At 33.3% G+C, this 21641-nt stretch overlaps 1 long non-coding RNA gene across 1 annotated transcript in view; it reads left to right on the top strand.

Moving 5' to 3' along the window:
* The first annotated feature begins 4267 nt into the window (after positions 1 to 4267).
* Positions 4268 to 21641, top strand: part of LOC112956251 — a 72992-nt gene continuing 55618 nt past the window's right edge. Inside the window, exon 1 of the long non-coding RNA XR_003251013.1 lies at positions 4268 to 4318. This is a non-coding gene — a long non-coding RNA (uncharacterized LOC112956251). The remainder of the gene's footprint in view (positions 4319 to 21641) is intronic.

Genomic DNA, 21641 nt, shown 5'->3' with positions numbered 1-21641 from the left:
ATAGTAGCGTAACTAAAACAACAATCATGGCCTTACCTATTATAAGCAGTGTCAACCTAATATTCTTTATTTTTTTAAAGGCCCGTCTGCTTGAAAAGCAGGAAGCAGCAAAGAGTAATAACATATTCCAGAAGCTTTCCAGTAACCACAAAAGTTAAGCTGATCAAGATAGTCTTTGAATTGCCTCTTTTGTCCTTGCAAAATGTGGGTGCCCTGATTGCCTGCTGATTCTTTGGTATCCTCTAGGTTTCTTTATGCAGGCAATTTCTGGAAATAATCCATCATGACAGAGCAGAAAATCCTTCCTGAGACTGATGATAGACCACATGCCAAACTCTATGTGATATACTGATTCTTACCTAAAGAATTTTCCTCCATCTAGAAATAGTTTTATGCCTCTAACACTTTTGCAATTCCTTTATATGGAAAGCTTCAGGGAGAGTGCTTATAGTAGGAATTACTATCTTTTTAGGAATATATGTATTTACAGAAGAAAGCAATGCAACATTAAGTAAGTTTAAATTAGGCTGAAGTATTTCAAAGCATTTTATGTCATATCACAGAACCAAAAGAAAGTACCAGATGCTTCATTTGAATGCAGCAGCCAGCAAAAGGAGGAGGACCAGGTAAGAGTATCTACAAGTTTGGTTATTTACTTAGCTAGACATGTATAACTTTTGCTAAAACTAGACTAAGAAAAAGATCTTCGTGAATATATTTAGCTGATGGATTCTCCTGAACTGCTATTTTCAGAAAATAAAAATATTCTTGTCTCAGTCACTTTTGTTTTTCTTAAACAGAAATATAATTTCTTGATAGACTTTCTTGACTTTCCTTAAAATTGGGTGTCTCTCATGGAAATAAATTAGGAATTATTTGATTTTTTTAGCTTTTATTATTTTGTTCATTATAATTTCTCCTATGGTACAATCATCCTCTTCTATAGTCATAGTAATGAAATATAAATATACTTAAGTCTTCTGTCATGAGCTGATGACTAATAAAATCAATATCTATTTGACAAAGTAAATACAGACCTTTCCCTCTTCTACTACCCATTTCTGAACTATCCAGACATATTTTAAAACCTAGTGTATACATTCAGCTCTTCACCTTGCTTGCTTTCATCTGACAAAATTATCTATATTACAGAAACACTTGGAGGATGGTGCTGTCAACAAAATTTTATTTAGTAATATTTTCACTTCTCTTTTTGTATTGTAACACTGTTAACATAGTCATCTGTCTTTCCTTAATTGCAGGTGCACATTTTTTCTAGTCTCTTTTTTTTCTTTTTTTTTTTTTTTTTTAATGTATTATGCAGTACAATTTTGTCTTCTTTTTAGTCTACTATCAGACTCCTCCATTTAATACACATACTCTGGATGGTTTCCCAGAGGAGTAGCATCTAAAATTATAGTTACAAACAACAATTTTGGTGTAAACTCCCTGACTTTTTTTATGCCTAATAAGGTCAGTGTTTCTCTATTCAATACTGAACCCATTTGTGATTTGTATTTCTGAAGCCAGCCCATTAGCTCTTTTACCCTCTCAAAAACCTCTGCAGCATTCAGTATCCAGTAATATGACAATTTCAAGATTTTTAGCATTGTAGGTTTGTATGTCTTTGATTATTTTTTCTTATTTTTTTATTTAAGCACTTGGCTCATTTCCAGTCTTGAGTCAGGAGGCTGTTTGAAAGCTACTCTGTGGTTAACAAACTTCTTCAGGTAGTAACAGTTCTCTGAAAGCGCTTTCTTGCTTGGTGGCATATCACTGAGGAAGACAAAAGAGGTAATATTTGGTGCTGTCCAATATATTTTTTCCTCATTGACCTTAGAAATAAATATAATGCAGTATGTAATTTCTCTGTGTTGTTTTTTAAATTTGGTTATAAAATGTGCAGTAGCATAATCACTTTTCTCCTCTTTCAGTTCAAATGGCTTTTGTATTTATAATTTATTATTTATACTATCTTATAATTCCTCTCTGTTGATGGTTTTGTTTCGTTTTTCTAGACATGAAAGTGTGGAGATAATGGACATAAATAGTCCTCTACAGAATGGACATACATAGTCCTCTACAGTTAAAAATATTAGAGGTCTCTTCTACTTTTGGTAGGCAAACAGAGGAACCAAGCAGAATGAGAATATGTATCTCCAGCTGCTAAAGTTACTTAAGCTAATTTATAAATGTTTTCCTTTTAAATTCAACAACAATTATAATCATAAAAGCCTCATATATTTGACCTCATGAATCACAGCAGACAAAACTGGTGAGGGAATTGTTTTCTTGTTTTCTCATGTGGTTCATAATTTCACTGTACTAGATTGGAATCTGTGCTAAACTCTTATGGATAACTCATGTAACACTGATTTTGGATAACAGCCTAGGTTCCTCAAGTTACTGTGTAATTAGACTTCTGCATTTTGGACTGTCTGGATTTTTTTTTTTTCCTTTTTGATCCAAAAGCCAAATATTTATTTTAGAAGATGATATAACATACTGCATAAGTGTCACCAGTGTATAGAACATAATTTATGTCTAAATGTGATAAGCTGATGACCTTCAAGATCATTGAGTTAACCATAAGTCATTCACTTTCATTGTCTTTTATTCACATTCATTTAGAGCAGAAGATTTAAAGGTAAAATTATATGGGTATATTTATGTATATGAAATGTTTATAAGGACACAGAAATCTGCAGTCATTGAAGTCTCACACTAAATAGAAGCTTATTTCTATGCTTGTTAAATGACACATGATCAGTTAATTAATTATCAACATCAAATCATTATCATTTCATACAATATCAACTTATAGATTTGACAATGATTAGGTACATGTCAAATTGCTTTTAAAGAAAGCAATCTTTCACGATATACAGAACACAATATTTTCCAACAAATTTTAATTCTTCAACTTACTTCCATTATTCCCACGACTCTTCTCACAAAAAATATAAGGCTAAAATCAAACATTTTAAAGGTAATTATGTATCAGAATGTAATTTTGGTGTTTGGACTACATAATCTCCACAAATTTTCCAACCTCAAGAATTCCATGATTATAGATAACATGGAGTAAAGAACAATTTTTTTAAAGTTTTTGTTCAATTTTCATTTGCATTCCTAATAGTTACTATCAAAAAAGTAATATTTAGCTCAAAGACTAGATTTGCTTCCATAAGAAAAAGTAAGGTTCAAAAAAAAAGGGGTATCAATTTTAACTTCCATCCAGCTAAGGACAATACTTTAGAAACACTCAGCACAAAATGTATTATTGTACTCAGACCAAATAATATGAAAATACAGAAATACTCATTGAAGAACTGGGAATGGGAAAAATGGGAGAAAAAAAGTCATGTAATTATGTTAATAAAAATATGCAGATATATGTGTGTTTACAAGTTAAATTACGGTGACTAGATGGTAGTTAGAAATAACAAATATACTATAGCAGGTCAGCAATAAAGTGCAGTAAAAACTGTATGTTTCCCAAAGTATGGTATATCAGCAATATGTAGCATTTTGTAGACAAGCAGGAGGCCAGATATATAGATGACTATGACCTGAAGTGTTTAAAATGCAATTTCCATATAACCCAACATGATTAGTTCTACACACAAAGATATAACTGCAATTTTTACTATTTCTCCCTGAATATGAGCAGAATATTTAGCATTAATACTCACAAATACGAGGTGATTTACCCTGAAAAATGATCCTTAAAATCCCAACACAGAGTCCTCTTGTCTGTTCATATAGTCCTTGGATATTCATAACATAATAGCAGCAGAAACCTATCTAGACTTCTTATTTTTGCCACCTGCTGAATTACATCTGAATGTTCTCATCAGTCACCCCAATGTTTTGCACTGGAGTCCTTTATTAGACTTCTCAGCAAAAGCTCCTCTCTATTTTTCATTACAGAGGAATTTCTTATCTCTCCTTGGCTTTCTGCTTGAGCCTGTCCTTGCCTATATATTTCTAGCCTTGGTAACATTGTAGCACGTACTAATAAAGCTTTTCTGATGATTTCTGAAGTCCTTTTCTCTCACAGAAGAAGAAAGCAGGTAAAGTTTCTTCATGCTTTTAGCCTTTTCAAAACTTCTCAATTTGAACTGTTTACTCATTTGTTGGAAGGAGATGGAACTGAACTTTCTGCTTTTTTTTTCTTTCTTTTCTCTTTTCTTTTTCTTTTTTTTTTTCTCATTTCAGCCTCCTCTAAACAAGACTTTCCTATATTTAGATGTTCAGACAAAAGCCAAGGTATGAGCCTGTCAGAAGACACATCTGCATCTCCTCCTCCCAGGAGGTAAGGATACCTCTGTACCTTTCTATTTCCTTTCTCCCTTTATAGATTTCAGATGATTCCCTAATAATTCCCGAGTGTCTCATAGCTGGTCTTTCTGGTGGATTTAAACTCAGTTTGGCTAGCCTGCCATAATAGAAAAGTACCTGAGCTGCTTTTAAACTAGTTATCGAAGTACCGATAAGATGATAGAACACTATTGACTATTTTATTTCTCAAGATAAGATATTCAGTCAATAAGATATTCAGTTGGATCAGTGAATGTTGTAACTCAATCAGTAAAATGCATAAGTTTTCAAATATTAAAATAAACAATCCTGAAAGCATACCTGCTGACTTGTAAAATATGCAGCTTAATCAGTAGATCATACAATACAGTTTGATGGCTAAAATATACTGGAGCATTAGGAAGAAAAAATACTTAATTTCTTCCATTCATATTTAAGGAAATGAAGCAGTCATATTAAAAACTTTGATGCATCATTCTGTAATAGACTCAAAGTCTTTAATGTAGTCGAAATGCTAAGAGTGAGTGGGTAATTCTTTTTCTAAAAAGAATATAGAAAATAGCAAATGCTATGAAAAAGCAGTCAAAATAAAAATTGTTTGCTAAGAGAAAAAGAAGATAGTTTGCTTCAACTTATATTTGTATTGTTTTATATTAAGTTCTCAAGGCCCAATGAACCTCAGACTAAAGAGTAATTTAACAAAACTGGAATAAATTTTCCTGTTTTCCAGGAAAGTCTTCTAAATTCAAAATACCTGTTTAATGCATCTCTACTTTAAAATATATTTTTCTGCTTTCTTCAAACACTTTGTTCTGAGAAATAGATGCCTTTAGCCACAATGGTTTTGGCTTTTACATCTTTCATTCTCTTGAACTATTTACACTTAATATAATGAAGTTTATATATGTGGCCGTGATATGGAAGCACATGATACCACACAGAATTTGATAGTGTAGAAATAAATGAACAAAAGCTGATAGCACACTAAAAAAAAAAAAAAAAAAAAAAAAAAAAAGAAAGTTTCTATAAATATACTTTTCCCCAGCTCTGCTTTTGTCTAACAATAGAAAATGTAGTCTCTGCCCCAAAGTGCATACTTTCTGAATAGGTAGTATGCCATCAAAGAAGGTGGGGGAGCAGAGAAGAGATAAATATAATGACTGACAGCTAGTAGTATAGTTGCTTTTCCAAAATGCTACATCAGGTGATGAAAGAGCTCAGTTTCTACCTATTAGAGGACACAATGATTGGAAGCAAGGTATAGCTGAATGAGGAGTTTAAATTTGTTTAGATTAGGCAACAATTTGTTTTTTGTTAGAAATAGGTAAAGGCTGGTCTTTGAAGCAGGCTCACTGGAGAGGGAAGAAGGCTTATTTCTAGGGACATAAAGTAGGACTGGGAGAGACCAAGAGGGTGTTTATGAGAAAGATCAGTAGGGCTTTAGGAGGCTTCATGGAGCCTTTGCATGTTCTCTTTTTTTGATTTATTCCTACTCTATATATGTGGCAGCCCTACAGGATTTCCATGTTAACTGTCATCCCCATTTTTTTTTAACAGTGTTTTCTCTGTTCAGGCTTCTCTTGTAAGAAGTAGCCCTTTCTCCTACACTGAGTCTGTTCATCTTCCTGTGTTTCACACACAGCTGAGAAGGGAAATGGAACACATTCAGGACTGAGACCTTCTCCTGCTTCAAAAAGAACCATAGAAGGCCATCCTTGGCTCTCTAAAGGATGGAAAGAGGAGTAATTCTGCCTTTCAGGGTTGACTAGTTAGCTATGAAAGAGAAAATATTAGATTTCTTCATCTTGACCTTTTTATTTTTCTGACACATAATGTTAATTATAGATGTACTATGCTGTCTCTATGCTTTCTAGACATAGGAGACTCTTTTTCAGAAGTTATACACACCTGGAAACTTCAACACCAAAAAAACTTTCCAAAAACATTTGAAGTATACCATTCCAGATTCAAAATCTTTCAAAAGAAATAGAGTTCAAGGTGCTTTCCACAGTATGTAAATATTTTATGACTGTCTTTTTAACTCATGAATCAGGAAGGATTCTTTTAACAGTATTAATGTGGTTATGGCCCTAAGATGATGCATATATCTCTTGCTAATGGATAACTTTATAGCCTGATTTGCCTGTTGTTAGCTTTGCTTGAATAATAGAAGCATTTTTCTAGATTGTAATGCTGGCTATCACCCCACAGAAACCTACCTTGGCAGTCTGCCATCTGCTTTCCTTCCTCCATACTGTGGTGACACACAATTTCTTTGAAGTAAACAAGCCTCATGCAGTTAGGTTTCAATATCACTAGTTCTAATTATTTGTCTTGTTTACATCTATTCTTATCCAATGGTAAATTGCTATCCTGACTGCAAGCAGATATTTTTTTCAGATACAATATCTTTTTTGATTAACAGGAAAGAAAAAAAAATCTAAGAATATTTCAGTGCATTCCTTATAAAAGCTGTATTGTTAACAAGCAAGCTTAAGGAAAAAACAGATAAAAATAAATCATGACCTTTGATTGTCAACTAAATTGCATGATATATAGTTTCAAAAGCCCTTTCTAAGTGTTAAAAAATGCTACTATTCCAGAAAGAAGAAACAGAATCACCATTTTTCTCTTTATTCCATGGCACCACACAGTGTTAGCTGATATGGATATTTATCACTAGCTATTGTTTATAATTATCTGTTACCTATGTACTAGTGCTATTAGTATCTATTTTGCAGGCTTTTCAAAACAGTCAACCAGCATTAAATAGTTCTTTGATTTCTAATTCTGTTTCAGAGAATCCTCCACATTGTTTTCTTGTGTCATAAGATATAATTCCCCTGATTTCAATAAACAATAAGGACTTATATTTTCTGAGTATTTCTCCAAGAAAAATAAATGGGAAATAAATCTATACCATATTACAGTCTAATTTCAATATATAAGCACGTACAAAACACTCTGAACTAAACCATTATTCAGATAGATCAACATTCAGAAGGCTTTTCCTAAATAATTATATGTTTATAAATTTCATACTATAGTTTGCCCAAGTCAGCTGAATAAATTCTCAGTGTGTCATGCTTCTTTTTTCTAGTCTTTCCTTTCCTATATGTTATGATATTTCCTGTATCGTATGCATACGATGCAAGTAAATAAATTAGTCAAGCCAAAATAACATTTAGATTATTCAATTTGTTAGAAATACATGGAGATTTTATGTAACAGTTTTTCTAAAATAAGGTTTTTAAACATCTCTAACACCAAATTACTTAAATGAATTAAGAATTTTTTCATTCCTTAAAAGAGCAAATGGTGCCCAATACAAATGATGATTTTTGTCCCATTCATACTTCCTAGCACTACATGATAGAGGTGCATCTCTTGGGTTAGGGAGGTTACTGCAAAAGGTCAATTTCACTTTTTGTTTTACCACTATTATAAGCAAGGTGGATCACTGTGCTATATGACCTCTTGGAAAACTTGAGTTGTGAATTGCTGGTATGGATTAGAAATGCTTGGCTAGGAAGGTTTCTATCTCTGCAAAAACTTCCCTCAGAAGTGAGTCATGAAAAAGAAAGTGTGTCAGGTGTTGATCTTACCTTTTTCTTTTATCTCCCCAGAGAACAGAATAAAAAGCTGATAGCTGATAGAAAAAACTTACCTTAAAAAAACAGTCTTCAGCCCGCTCAAATGCCATCCAAAAGCATCTGTTACCGACACCAGTCGAATGTCTATTCAAGTAACTGCCTTTACATCAATGCAATAACTATTTTAGATTTTTTTTTTTTCTGAGGATGTGAAGAAAATGAACGTTCCACTTCAGCTGCTTCCGATTTCTTTATGACATAACATAAATTCACAAATATTATTCAAATGACTTTGAGCTAACATGCAAGGCATTAAGTATTTCATTATGGGTATAATCTATTGTGCTAAGTGACACCAAGTACTTTATTATCAATCTATTACTTAACTAGAATATCTTCATAGATTCATAGAATTTCTGAAACAGATGTATTTTCCAAAAATATTATTTGATACTTACTTTTTTTCCCCCTGCTACTTGCTAATGTTATTTTTCTTGACTTAGAGAGACACCGATGATACTAAAGGCCATGTAATATCTGTTATCCTCTGCTTTTGTTGATGTGTACTTATGTGTACCATGATAAAATTTTCAGTTAATGGTTCAATATATTCTCAAAATTTTGTTCCCTTTTCCCAAATTTCTCATCGAGAGTATATTGATAGATACTTTAATTAGTTTAGATAATAAGATGATACTCAGAAATATTTGTCTTTGCATTAGTTCCAGAAGAGGTCTTGCATATTATGTATTGCTAATAATTTCCAGGGCTGTAGACTTCCACTAACATCTCAAAGCAGTTTGCAAATGTTAATTTACCCTTTAAAATAGTACTTCAAATTGTTATATATAAATATTTGGTTGACCTGTAAAGCACACTGAAAATTCAGAAAATATGAAAGATGGATTATTACAGCTTCTGACTTTCTTATTTCAATTCTAATCTTACATATTTTGATTTACTAGATATTTTGTTATCTAAGTTTACCAAGGTTACTGAGGAAATCAACAGCTGAATTGGATCTAGATCCTTGGAATTTTTTTTCCGTTCTATTTAAATTTAAACTTTAAACTTTATTTTCAACAGTGAGCTCATGCTTGCTTTTGGGATAAAGATTTTTTCTAAACAAAACAATAACAACTAGATTTTATTTAATTAGAAAATAAGTTATTTTGGTTAGAGAACTTATCAAATTCCTACAGGTAGAAGGAAAAAAAATATTTAAATGTTCTGTTCTTGACTTCAGAAAGCATATTTACCATCTTGATTAAAGAAAATGTAAGTGTTCAGAATACTGAATTGATTGAAGACTGGGAATTTTCACATGCAGCTGCTTAAAATAACATATAATAGGAGTTGTCAATGCCTGTACATGAAGATTATAAGAGCATTTTTAGGTTTTACAATTACTTTAGAGTTGAGTTTCAGAAAGCATGTTTTAGAAAAGAGGTGTATAAGTAGGAGTCATATTTATTAAAATTAGAATTATTTATAGGTAGATATTGTCATTTACTGAGTACAATCTTGCTCTACTTTCTGAAAAAATATATAAATACATATATAACAATGCATATAAATAGTGTGAGTGAGCATTAATTTTTCATTTAAGAAAACAGATAATGAGTTTAAAATTGTTGATCTGAAGAAGATATTTCACTTTTGTCTGTTTTGTAACATGCTTTTCTGGAACCTGGAGGTTGATTGGTAGGAAAGTTCCTTTGACAGTTTATATCTTGTTGGACTTCATATTAATATGCTTTTTAAATATTGACGTTTCTCTACACTTTTTTGAATGAATGCTGAATGAATGCTTCTGAAATGTCACGGCTCCTACAATATATTATGCTTTATCAGATTTCTCTTTTTTTGGTAGCTATTAAATCCATTTTATGTTGAATCACTCTGTTTTACTTTCATTCTCAAAAAATGGTGACTATAGTATTGTCATATCTCTTGTACTTAGAGTAGATAAATATTTTCTGGCATAATAATATAGCTTCTTTCATTATCTACTTTTTTTTTTTAGTCCCTCACCCTCAAGGGGAACCAGTTTTCTGTGAAGGAAATATAGTTCTTAGATCTCTTTTATACTTCATAATATTAAAACATCTCTAGGTTAGATATATGCATATTCATAATTTTTAATATATATGTAGTTATAAAATGTAAATTACAATTTTTATTTTTTAAACAGATTATTTACTTAACTTTCATGTTTCCAGCTTTCACATTCTTATTAAATTATCAGATGAGATGCAAAGTGCTAATGAGCTACTTCTATGTTTTTACATGGTTTTACAGTGGCTACAGTAATAGAAAATTTTGAACTGGATGCCAGTTGGGAGACCTCATGTGTCTACCTGCACAACTGGAAAATAGTATATAATTGCAACAACTGGAATTATAGAATAGAATACAATATCATTCTGCATAAAAAGAAGGAAGACAATAATATGGAAAACATTAAGATGACAGTATATAAAAACATACAGTTTCATATGAAATAATGCATGTTGTACCATTTACGTAATCTCAAAACAACATTTTATTGTTACAAGGAATTCGGAATGACCAATAAAAGTGATCAGTGGTATTGAAAATCTCTTACATAGAGACATAGAATCTGTCTTGCTCGTTTAAAGCTGAGCATATAAGAATGTGTTTGGAATACTACAAAAGATAGACACAAAGGTGCTTGAAGATTGACTTACCAGTTTTATGAGGAACAAAACTAAATGTTTAAATAATTTCTATCAATGATTCTGTCTTTTCTTTTATATCTTTTCCTGCAGTTCTATTTATGTAGTGCCTAAACTTTCACAGTGGTTGGTGGATATATAATCATTACAATTGGGGAGGCCAGAGAATGTTTTACCTTATCTTGAAGCATATGCAGAATGGTATGCAGATTCCTAAGCACAACTGTCCCATAGGATTTTGCCTGAACAGAAGGGAATAGAGTAGATCTTCTTCATGTCTTGCATCAAATCTATAAATCCTGTGCAACTCCAACAAACAATGCAGGATATTTAAAATCACGTGGTTAAGTAAGTCACATGCCAAGTGCTTGATCAAATGAAGAGGTCTCCAAGGTCCACTGATGGCATTGTGCAGCTCTTCATGGAAGGTAAAATATCTAGCACGTATTTAGGTAATTCTATATAAGAATGCATAACTTGAATCCCATCCTATAGCCCTTTTCCTTCAGGGTACGATACCTTGTCATGTGATTACTATACCTAACAGACAAAGAGATTTGAAAGTTGAGAAGGTGGACTGTGACGATGCTTCTGTATTTTCTATTCTATTTCTATTGCAATTTGGGTGGTGCTTTTGCTTTATACCCAATGATGAAAAATGGAAACAACTGAGCTGTATTTAACTAAAAACATAACTTATCTCTTCCCAGGTAAAAACAAACAATTAAAGAAAAAAACAGGATGAACAAATGATAGAGCCACAGGGTAGACTTTGCTCATGTATTGCAGTATAAGTCAGTATTCTAATACCAAAGTCTTCCATGAATTCTCTTTTATCTTCAATTGAATTTTTTTTTTCTTCAGTGCGTGCTGTTCTTCTGCATTATTTCTTCAGCGTCTTTCTGATATTACATAGGAAAAGCTATCTAGACTTTTGCAAGAATTTAAAGAGGGCTTAAGAGTATGACTATATATAAAAAAATACTATTTAAGAAATATATTCATAACTGTGAAATCAAAAATATTTAATTACAAGTTTGCTTGAAACATTATTATCAATTTATTGATCCACTTCACAGAATTCTTTTAGTATTATTTTCTATGACAGGTGCATTTCTATGTGAAATACTAAAAACACTTATTCATTCAAAATAGATGCAGTTTTCAGTGACCTCTTCATTAACACTAGTGATCAAATAAATTATAAATTCCTCTGTACTTGGACTGTTTTCTAGCTAAGTAAAATGGAGAAGTTGAAGTCTAATTTTTCAAAAAATCAATATGTTTTATGAAACACTTGATAAAACTGAGTAACAGTAATTACTGCTGAGGTAGCTGATGTGGAAGACACAAATTTATTTTCAGTTATCTGTTGGTTAAAAGATATCCTTCCAGAGGATAGTTTGAATAACATGTAAAACTATTTTAACACTTAAATAAAAGTGTCACCCCACAAAAATATATTACTCTCAGTGAAAGCTTTCAGGAACAAGCAGTAACTTTCAAAGAAAAAACAGGACAGTTAGTAGTCCTTGTCTAAGAACTGGTAGCCTCTGATAGACTGCTCTAATAAAGCCTAAAAATGCCACAATCATTCGGAAACATTCAGAAAATTGCCTTGCAACAATTGTTCTAACTTTCTAGAAATCCTCACCTTGCTAGAAATACCAGCTGTTACCAATACCACAGCCTTAAAAAATATTTTTTCCTCTTTTATCTCTTTCTTATTTTTAATATCAAAAACTCATACCATATTATGAATTTGCCATCAAAACTCATATTCTCTATGCAATAGTATTATACTAATGTTAAGGCTAGAATAGGAGCCATATTAAAGTAGTTACAACTCCCCTTTGCCTTATTTCAGGCTATCACAAGTGACATATTAAGAGTTACTGTAGGATCAGTTGCCTTTAATGCATGATAGCATTAAAATCATTAACCTAAACTGGTAACAGCTGGTTGCTAATTATGTATTTGGTGATAACTAACTGCTGTGCATAAAAGTAGTTCCTGAGGTCAAGCTGCTTGTGTTTTAGGGCAAGTGATGAGTCTCTGTTGCCTTCTACCTACAATTAAGTTATATGTCTAATAGTAGTTGCAGTGGTATGGTAGCAGGAAATGCTGGTAGGGTGTGGAGATTATGCCCTAATTTACAGAGGTGGGGAGAGTAAGGGAGTTATGGACTTGAAATTGCTACCTTAGCTGATGAGATATGGTTTGGTGTAAGAATATGGGAGTAGCTGCAGGGTATATGTCAACTCTTATGTGCTATCTCTGTGCAGTTCTGAGAACTGATTTGTATCACTGGTTTCCCTGGTTGTTCCTAGGGATGTATTTGCAATCCAATATTTGCAGGTCTTGTTAGCACACCTGAACTGCAGTGCTCTGCAAGTAAAAAAAGAAAGAAACAAAAAAACCTTACAAGTCTCAATTTATCTTTTCTCTTTCAGTTAAAGTCTGAGCTTTTTTTATTTTAAAGTTAGCTTTGAAAATAAAATTGGATGTTTCGGATTTAATCTGGGTACTTATGCAACATTAGGATATGTAAAGAAGTTTTATCACTTTTCTTACCAGCAGTCTTTATGCTTGCTTCGAAAATCCTCTGTTGATAAAGCTGCAGTAAAGTGTTTATTTGATATTTTGCATTTTATTTATAAAAAGGCAATATAAATGTGGGTATTAATTTGCAGTGCCTAGCAATTATCTTTGACAGTCTTTCAATTAAAACTTTTATTGAAGGAATGTTTCTTCCAACAGCATGATTTGTAGGAGTAATCAGGTATAGTATATACGTTTTGGTATCTTTTAAGTACAGAAACAGGTAGAAATCTGTTTTCCAGTTCTTGATATTATGTGAGTATTATTCTTCATAAGATTCTTATTCAAAGTAAAAGTAAGAAAAATATGTGTGTTGAAATAATTTATCTTTTTCTATTTAGCTTTGTCTAAATTTCATTTTTTTTTATAAGATTATTTGTAAAAAAAAAAGTGCTAAGCCTAGTTAAAGGATACAATTTGTTGTGCTAAGTGTAGGAAGACTTTTGTATAATTACAATTCCTTACTTTGCAACATTAAACGTTGTCAATATTTGTACTTTAACGTCAAATACTTTACCAACCTTTTTTTATTTCTTTGGCCAGGGGTGCAGGAAAGCTGGTAATTTATTCATTATTTGGCAAACTGAAGATATTATTTTTGCAAAATATATCAGCTGGGTGAAAAACTTAGATTTTAACTAAACAGTGCATATTGATTATGCTCAAATGTTTATTTTTCATTATTTGTTTTTGCCTGTGATTGTGTTAAACAGTTCCACTGGGAGGGAGGGAAAAGTAGTCAAGGATGGCACAGTGATTTGATAAATGTTCTGTTCTAAACCTGTGCTTCAAGCTTCAGTGATATATTAAGAGTCTGCACCTCTCTTGACAGCAAACTCTGACTGTGTCCTGAGGTGTGTGCAGGAGATGTCTATCTTCTGGAGCAGTTATAAAATGCAAGACAGGAACAAATCCCTCCTTGCATATTATTAAATAAGAATAAAATTACTTGGAGGCTGTGTATTATAGAAAGATATTATATGAGGGTCATATATTCCTGAACAGAAAGAAAAGCACTCAGACTATGTTCTCTCTGTTTTACTCAGACTGCTTAAAGAATGAGTCAAAAAGAGCAAGGGATTTATCCACGTTTCCTCAGAGTTCTCCTGGAAGTAAAGTAACAAATTAATGACCAAGAGCTCTATCATCTTTGTTTAAAAAAAAAACAACAACAGCAACAAAAATCTTAATGTCCTGTGAAGATTCCAGCATTAGACTGGAGGACAAGCAAAAGTATAGCATAAACATAATTCTTTCTCTATATGCGGTAAAACTTTAGGTTGATTGCACACATGAAGAGGATCATTGTTCTTGCTTTATGTTTTTTAATTGGCTCTACTTTGGGAGAAATCTGGGTAAAGGTCATATTGCAGCATTTAAAAAATGTGTGTGTGTGTGTGTGCTATATGCATATTTAAGGCTAGTGTCAAATGCTTATGGTCTTTTTCAGGAAATCATAGTGTGAGTTAGTCATCTTAAAATCCTTACTAAAGTTTGCAACTTTATTTTAGATATTATTTACCTGTTTCCCATATTTCATCAACAGTATAACAAGATTTTTCTTCTTAATTTTCAATAATTGTGAATGAATTGCTACTACTTATCTGTGCAGTAAATATTTTCTTCACCAAAGTCTATATATGTGCTAAAATGCTTCAAATTCCATCTCCATTTTTGACACAAAAAAAATTACATGCATACTCATTGAAGTTCTAGAAATATGATCCATGTAACTTCTCTAGCATGGAGAAGGTATATATTTTGATTTGTATCAAGGAGAGTCGCTGTAGTATTACTACAAATCCAACAACAAAAACCTCCAGAAAGCGTCAGCTGAAAGTAGAGATTCTCTCTACGTGTAAGTGTATTTAGATTGAGAGATTTTATTTGGGTTTGCTGGTAGATTGCTCCTGGATCCAATATGCAGTTTACTATCCCTAAGACCAGTCAAGATATGAAAGAATCATTAAAAAAGGCTATGCCACTAATCTTTTTTGGTCATTCGCTGTAGGAAACTTGTTTCTATTCTTTTTTTGTGTGTGTGTTGCAGATTAAGGTCATCATTGATTCTAGCTTCTGCTATTAACAATTTAGCTGCATTTTGATAGAGTAATGTTTTCACTGTAATTTTGATTAAAAATATATATATATATGATGCTGTACCCTTATCATGCCACTAGCATAATAACGTAGAAACAAAATTCTCCTTTCATTCTCTTATGGAGCTTTTTTCTTTTATTAGAAGACAACTCTATTAATCATAACTTTGACAGTTTAATGCTTAGTTTGTAGCATTAAAATGTAATTCATAAAAACTTGTTCCAGGCAATGTGAGTCAGGCAATAAAATATTTATTACTGTTTTCAGCACTTCTGCCTGAAAACTAAATTTAAGAGTATTAAACCTTGTGGGTTCTTTTTTTTTGTTTGCTTGTTTTTCCTCCTCTTAACGTTACAGGAGTGTGATGTGTCAGTCCTTCAACCAGTCATTCATTTGTCATCTAGATCTTAATGGAACTATCCAGCCGAAGTATCTACCCCTGCTTTAATCCAATAACAGATGCAAACTGAGGTTTAGAGTCATAATAGTTGTTTGTGTTAAAATTATGGTTTCAAAGCTGCATGTCACTGTTGACTATGGATTCCTGATTTGATGCCTCTTCCTAAGATGGTGTATGCTGTTTTCTGTCTACAGTGATATAGTGATAACTGATGTATTTGAAAACTCAAAATTTTATGTCACTTAATTGGAGGTCAATCCAATACTCAATACCTTTCCCTTTCCCTAATCAATAATACCAAATAAATTCAAGAAAGCTGCATATTATTTCTAGTATAATGCAGTGTTAAGTATAACAGACAGTTATCTAACATCACTAAAGATAATGGAGAGTCTACTTCTCCAATGATTTAGATTCTACCTTTCATTGCTATCTGTCTCTGCTTATTTTTGTCCCTTAATGCCCAATCCAAATCTCCTTTCCTTCAATTAATGTAGCAGCAGCACCTATTACTTCTAGCCTATACACAGTTTCAATATGATTACTATATCTTAGAAATGACCTTTTTACATAGCTGGAGAAAACTATCACATTTTGATTCCATCTGCATATTTAAACCACTGTTGATTCTCTTGCTCTTAGATATGCTGTCCCCAAAGCAGCACAACACAGCAGAAGAGGACTGTTATCTATTATACTGGAGAGATATAATTGGAGAGATATGTAAGGCCTACAGTAGTGAAATCCCTTCTCTCACAATTTAGAATGCTTTACTATAGAAATTGAGATTCTAAAATGGCATTTGAAACCTATCTTTAATGTAAACTTCATATAATAGCAGAAATGTACATTGTATAGATTATAAGTCCTTCTTTGCTTAAGGTTGTTCTAAAGCAGAAATACAGTATGCATAAGAGCTATGAATATTTGTGCACATAAGCAAGGGGCATTCAGTACATATAGAACAAAACATTTTTTATGAAGGCAACATAACCAATGCTTCTAATTTCTTTTAAATGTACTTACCAGTTCCCCAAATCTCATCCCTTAACAGATTTAAAGAATCCTTTTAGTTAAAAGGGAACTCAAGAGACCACCAATACAACCTCTTGTCTGAAGTATAATCAATAGCGAATTTGGACAATGTTACTTAGGGTTTTGTTCCGTTCAAGTCTTGAACATCTTCAAAGTCTGAGATCTGCAGCCTATTTCAGGAACACTTTCCAGTGCTTAATCAGTGTCTAATGAGTACTGAGGTAACAGTCACTTCCCTCAGTCTATTGGCTCCTGTTGATAGATTCATTACTGCTAGGGCTTGTTGCAAGCTCGTGTTAAATGACTCAATTTTGGTTTTCATGAAGCTCCTGTAAGGTCTCCAAGAACTTTGTGCCAAGACACAGGGTTCAAAAAGGAGTGAAATCATCAGTGATGGAAAAATTATTTTAGTTTGAGATTTCTTGAAAGTTCTTGATGCCTCAAAGGCCATTGAATCAAAATGAATGCATGTGGGGGTCATCATGCATCATGGGTATCCTCTTGTCCACCAGAATCCTTTAGTGCTATTTAGGAGAGCTGTTCTGCAACAAGCAAGTGAGCAGTCTGAGCAATGAGATTGTTCCTTTCCTTGATCAGTACTTTGTATGATGAATTTCACAGAACAGTTGAAATTGGAAGGGACCCCTAGAGATCCTCTAGTCCAACTCCACTGCTCCAGCAGGGACACCTAGAGTACAGGGTGGCATCCAGGTGGGTTTAGAAGATCTCCAGAGATGGAGAATCCACAATCTCCCTGGGCTGCCTGTTCCAAGGCTCTGTCACCCTCACAGGAAAGAAGTTCTTTGTTACATGCAGATGGAGTTTCCTGTGTTTCAACTTGTATTCACTGGCCCTTGTCCTATCACTGGCGACCACTGAGAAGAGTTTGGCCTCATCCTCCCTACATTCATCCTTTAGGTATTTATGCGTATTTGTCATATCACCTCTCAACCCTCTCTTCTCCAGAGAAAACAGGTCTAGCTCACCTAGTCTTTCTTCATAAGATGGATGCTCCAGTCCCTTAATCATCTTTGTTGCTCTCAGCTCTCTAGAAGCAGACCCTCTCTAGAAGCTTCACATCCTTCTTGTTCTGGGGAGCCCAGAACTGCACACAATGCTCCAGGTGCAGCCTTACTACAGCTGAGTAGAGGGGTAGGATCTCCTCCTTTGACCTGCTGGCAACACTCCTCCTGATGCAGGCCAGGATCCCTTCTTCTCTAGATCACTGATAAAAATATTGAAGAGAATATGTCCAGGAGATGTTGCTTAAGAAACTCTACTTGTATAGTATACTCTCTGAGTATAATATGAATTGCTGCCTTTTGATGTGTTTGTGTGGCATTTTGGCTGGCTAAGTTAGGATGCTAGGATGTAGGATGCTAGGACTTCTCTGTCTCTGGCTGGGTTAGTCTGATCTGCTTCCTCAGCTCAGGAAGCTTCCTTCTGTTTTCACTCATGCATCTGTTTTCACTCATTTCACTGTTCCTTCTGCTTTTACTCATTTGCAACTCTAGCTGCATGTTTCTTCTCTCCTCCTGATTATTTTTTCTTTTTTATTTACAATGAGAAACTGAAGTCAGGGTAAGACAAATTCTGTGAATTCAAAACACTCAATTGAAAGGAATATAGAGTTTTAAGTCCCCTTTAGGATGTGAGATATAATAAAAAGAAGGAATGTATGGAGCGGATATTTTTTTTTTCCTCTCAGGTAAATCACTTGATTCTGTTACCTCTTTAGAAATTTACATGTGCTTTTATCCTGTTAGCCTCTCTCTGTTAGCATATCTCACATCGCTGGCTTCCAGTAGACTCTGACTCAAAAAATAAAATCTATGTTCCTTCCCTTACCACCTGTTACTTGATCTACCTTAGTCTTCCAGATTAAATGCATAAAACAAAATAGAAGTGTTTCAAGATAGAGATAAATAAACTTTTTCTTCTTTTGTTACATGAAATATATTACTCACTTGTAGGGTGGGTATCTTTATGAAAATGAGAAAATTTCCTTGATAAACATGAGACTAAACCTAGTAATCCCTTAAATATTTCTCTTGGTAGAGGGAGATTTTAAAGGACACTAAAGTACCAGTTATAGCCAGTACTGCAGAAAATTTTCTCAGAGAGGAAGGAGGAAAGGGAGGAGTGCTGTTATTGCTTTTCGCATGGAGTGCATCTTTTTCTTTTTCTTTTCATCTCTTCATTTATAGTTCCAGACATAAATCCACCTGTCTATGCTCTTGCAGACATCCTTCTCTTTCCAACAATATAGTAGAAGAGAAGACCATTTTGATAGTAAGATGCTCCTTTTGATGCATTGAGTGTTTTTACATAGTTTGTATTATTTAGATACTAGAATACCTGACAGTTTTTAAATAATAAAAGTAGTAAGTCTGAATAATTTTTGGCAATATCTAGTGTAAAGATTATATGTATACAATATTAATTTAGCAATGATACTCTAGTTCAAAATTGCATAAATAAAAATCACTATTTTTGTTGAGACTTCCACAAGATATAGAAAGGAAGTTCAATAACATTTTTAATTTTTCATTTTGTCAGTGGAAGTAAATCAAATATTGAAGGCATGACTGCACAGTGTAAATTGTGAATAGCTTTTGAAATTTGTGAAATCCCTGTTAAGACATCAGTGCTATGCTCCTGTATGACTGGTTACTCCTATTTGTCTCAAGGCTACTTATTTCAGGGGAAAAGAAATTAAAAAGTGCTCAGTTTTCAAAATTTCTTCTTATTTCTTCTTAATTTTGTGAGCTTTCAGAACAACTACATTGGGAGCTTTCAGAACAACTACATTGGCAATGCTATATATGCATCAGCAAAAGAGGACTAAATCCACTAAGTTTTATCCTCAGGATTCACCCAAAACTAAAACTGATATGGATTTTGGAGACACAAAGAAATAATATTATATTTTTATATCTTAGTTGGATTAGAATTAAACCTGCAATTACTGTTTCTGTAAGAAACAGACAAGTCTTGGAATTGCTGGGGTTTTTTTGTGTGTTCTTAGAGCGCCAAATAGTTGACCTGAAGATGCTGTATATTATTCAGACACATCAAAATTGGTATTTTTTTTTCTTGGAGAGCTCATTATCTAAAATAAAAACAGGATAATAACCGTTTATGAACTTGTCAGATCATGTACACTGTATTATAATGAGAGGATAATAGGATAGGAAAGAATATAATGCTAAATAGCAGCTGACATACTTCCTGTCTGAGCTCCTTTATGTGTATGACTCTCTTAGATGATACTTTCCCTAGCTGCAAGGTAGATACATGTATATATCTACATATCTACACATGTATATTTGCGGATTAGTAAATCCGAATTATGAGAATGAGAATGTATTAGTCTTGATATATCTGTGTATTTATGAAGTCTGTGGCAAAGATAAAACCTGAATTGCCAGATAGATGATATTTTAAGTCACTGAGTAACTTCATTTAAATATTCAGTAAATTAAAGTATACAGACCTGTAAGTACTTAATCAAATAGATTTCAAATGTTCAGGTTTCTGATTCAAATAGGAAGGTTTCTATGGGTCTTCTTAAATAAAAGACCTTGAGTTGTAGACATTTCTTCTGATCTCTCCATAACCTGTCTATCTTTGGAGGACAGTATGAAGATTCTTGCCTAAGAAGATGCCCTAAAACAGTAAAGGTTGATTAAGACTTGAGTGGAAAGTCTATGAAAAAAAAACCCTTATTTTAAGTAAAAATAGCAGAGTAATCATTTTATAGAGTGGATTTATTTGGATTTCTGTAAATCATTTTATGGAATGTAAATTAATGCAGAATTTTAGATTCAGTATGTGCTCATTGAATTCTAATGAGTTATAAAAATTCTTGCAATGAGACTCATTTACAGATCTCAGTTCAGTGCATTTCTAACTGTTCACATAATAGAATGTATTATACATGGCTGTTCAGATATAAAGGCAGTAACACTGAGCACAGATTATAGCTCTACTGGGTAAAGTCAGAGAGTATAGGAAAGAAAATGAGGAGATGCACTCTGCCAGTTCTGCATGGCTGAAATTAAAGTAAATAATGCTATTGATTTTACTAGGAGATTGCCTGGCTTCAGCCTTTTCTAGCCCTATGAAAAATAGGACATTCTATTACGAATAAGAAAAGTTCAAACTGCAGGCCAAGTCATGATGGTCCTTAATATACCAATTCCCCAGCTACCCAAGTCACATAGTTGTTTTGGATGGACTGCAGAGAGGCTTGTGAATCAGCTAACAGTACTTTCCTCTGAAATCTTTCTCATTAGAAATTAACTGAATACTAGGCAACTATATCCTCATAAAACACTTTAAATGTCAAAGCATAAAGGAAGGACTGTGTCACATGTATGTGAACATGTAAAAAAGCTTTTACAATTTCTTACCAGTCACTGAAGAGGTTATACACCTTTCAGGCAGTAAGAAAAAAAAAAAAAAAAGCATTCTTTTCTGCCACACTAATGCTAAAATTGCTGTAACCTGTATCATTCTTTTCTCAAGGAATTTTGCTTTGAAAAATACAAAGAAATACTTTTTGGCGGATAGGGAGGGAATAGCTAATTTGATCAATTTTAAGTCAGTAACTCATCCTATGACTTTGAGCACATACATAGTATCATAGAAATCATGCTTAGGGTTGGAAGGGACCTCAGAGGTCATCTAGTCCAACCCCCCGTTCACGCAGGGTCACCCAGAGCACGTGGCACAGGGCTGCATCCAAGCGGGTTTTGAAGGTCTCCAAAGAAGGAGACTCCACAACCTCTTTGGGCAGCTTGTTCCAGTGCTCTGTCACCCTCACAGTCAAGAAATGTTTCCTTAAGTTCCTGTGGAACTTTTGGTGCCTCAGCTTGTGGCCGTTTC

The sequence above is a fragment of the Nothoprocta perdicaria genome, unplaced genomic scaffold (genome assembly GCF_003342845.1).
Source record: "Nothoprocta perdicaria isolate Ctin4 unplaced genomic scaffold, notPer1 scaffold_61, whole genome shotgun sequence".
In the NCBI taxonomy this organism is placed as follows: Eukaryota; Metazoa; Chordata; class Aves; order Tinamiformes; family Tinamidae; genus Nothoprocta; species Nothoprocta perdicaria.
Note: the sequence above shows the minus strand (reverse complement) of the source record. Positions and strands in the feature narration are given on the sequence as shown.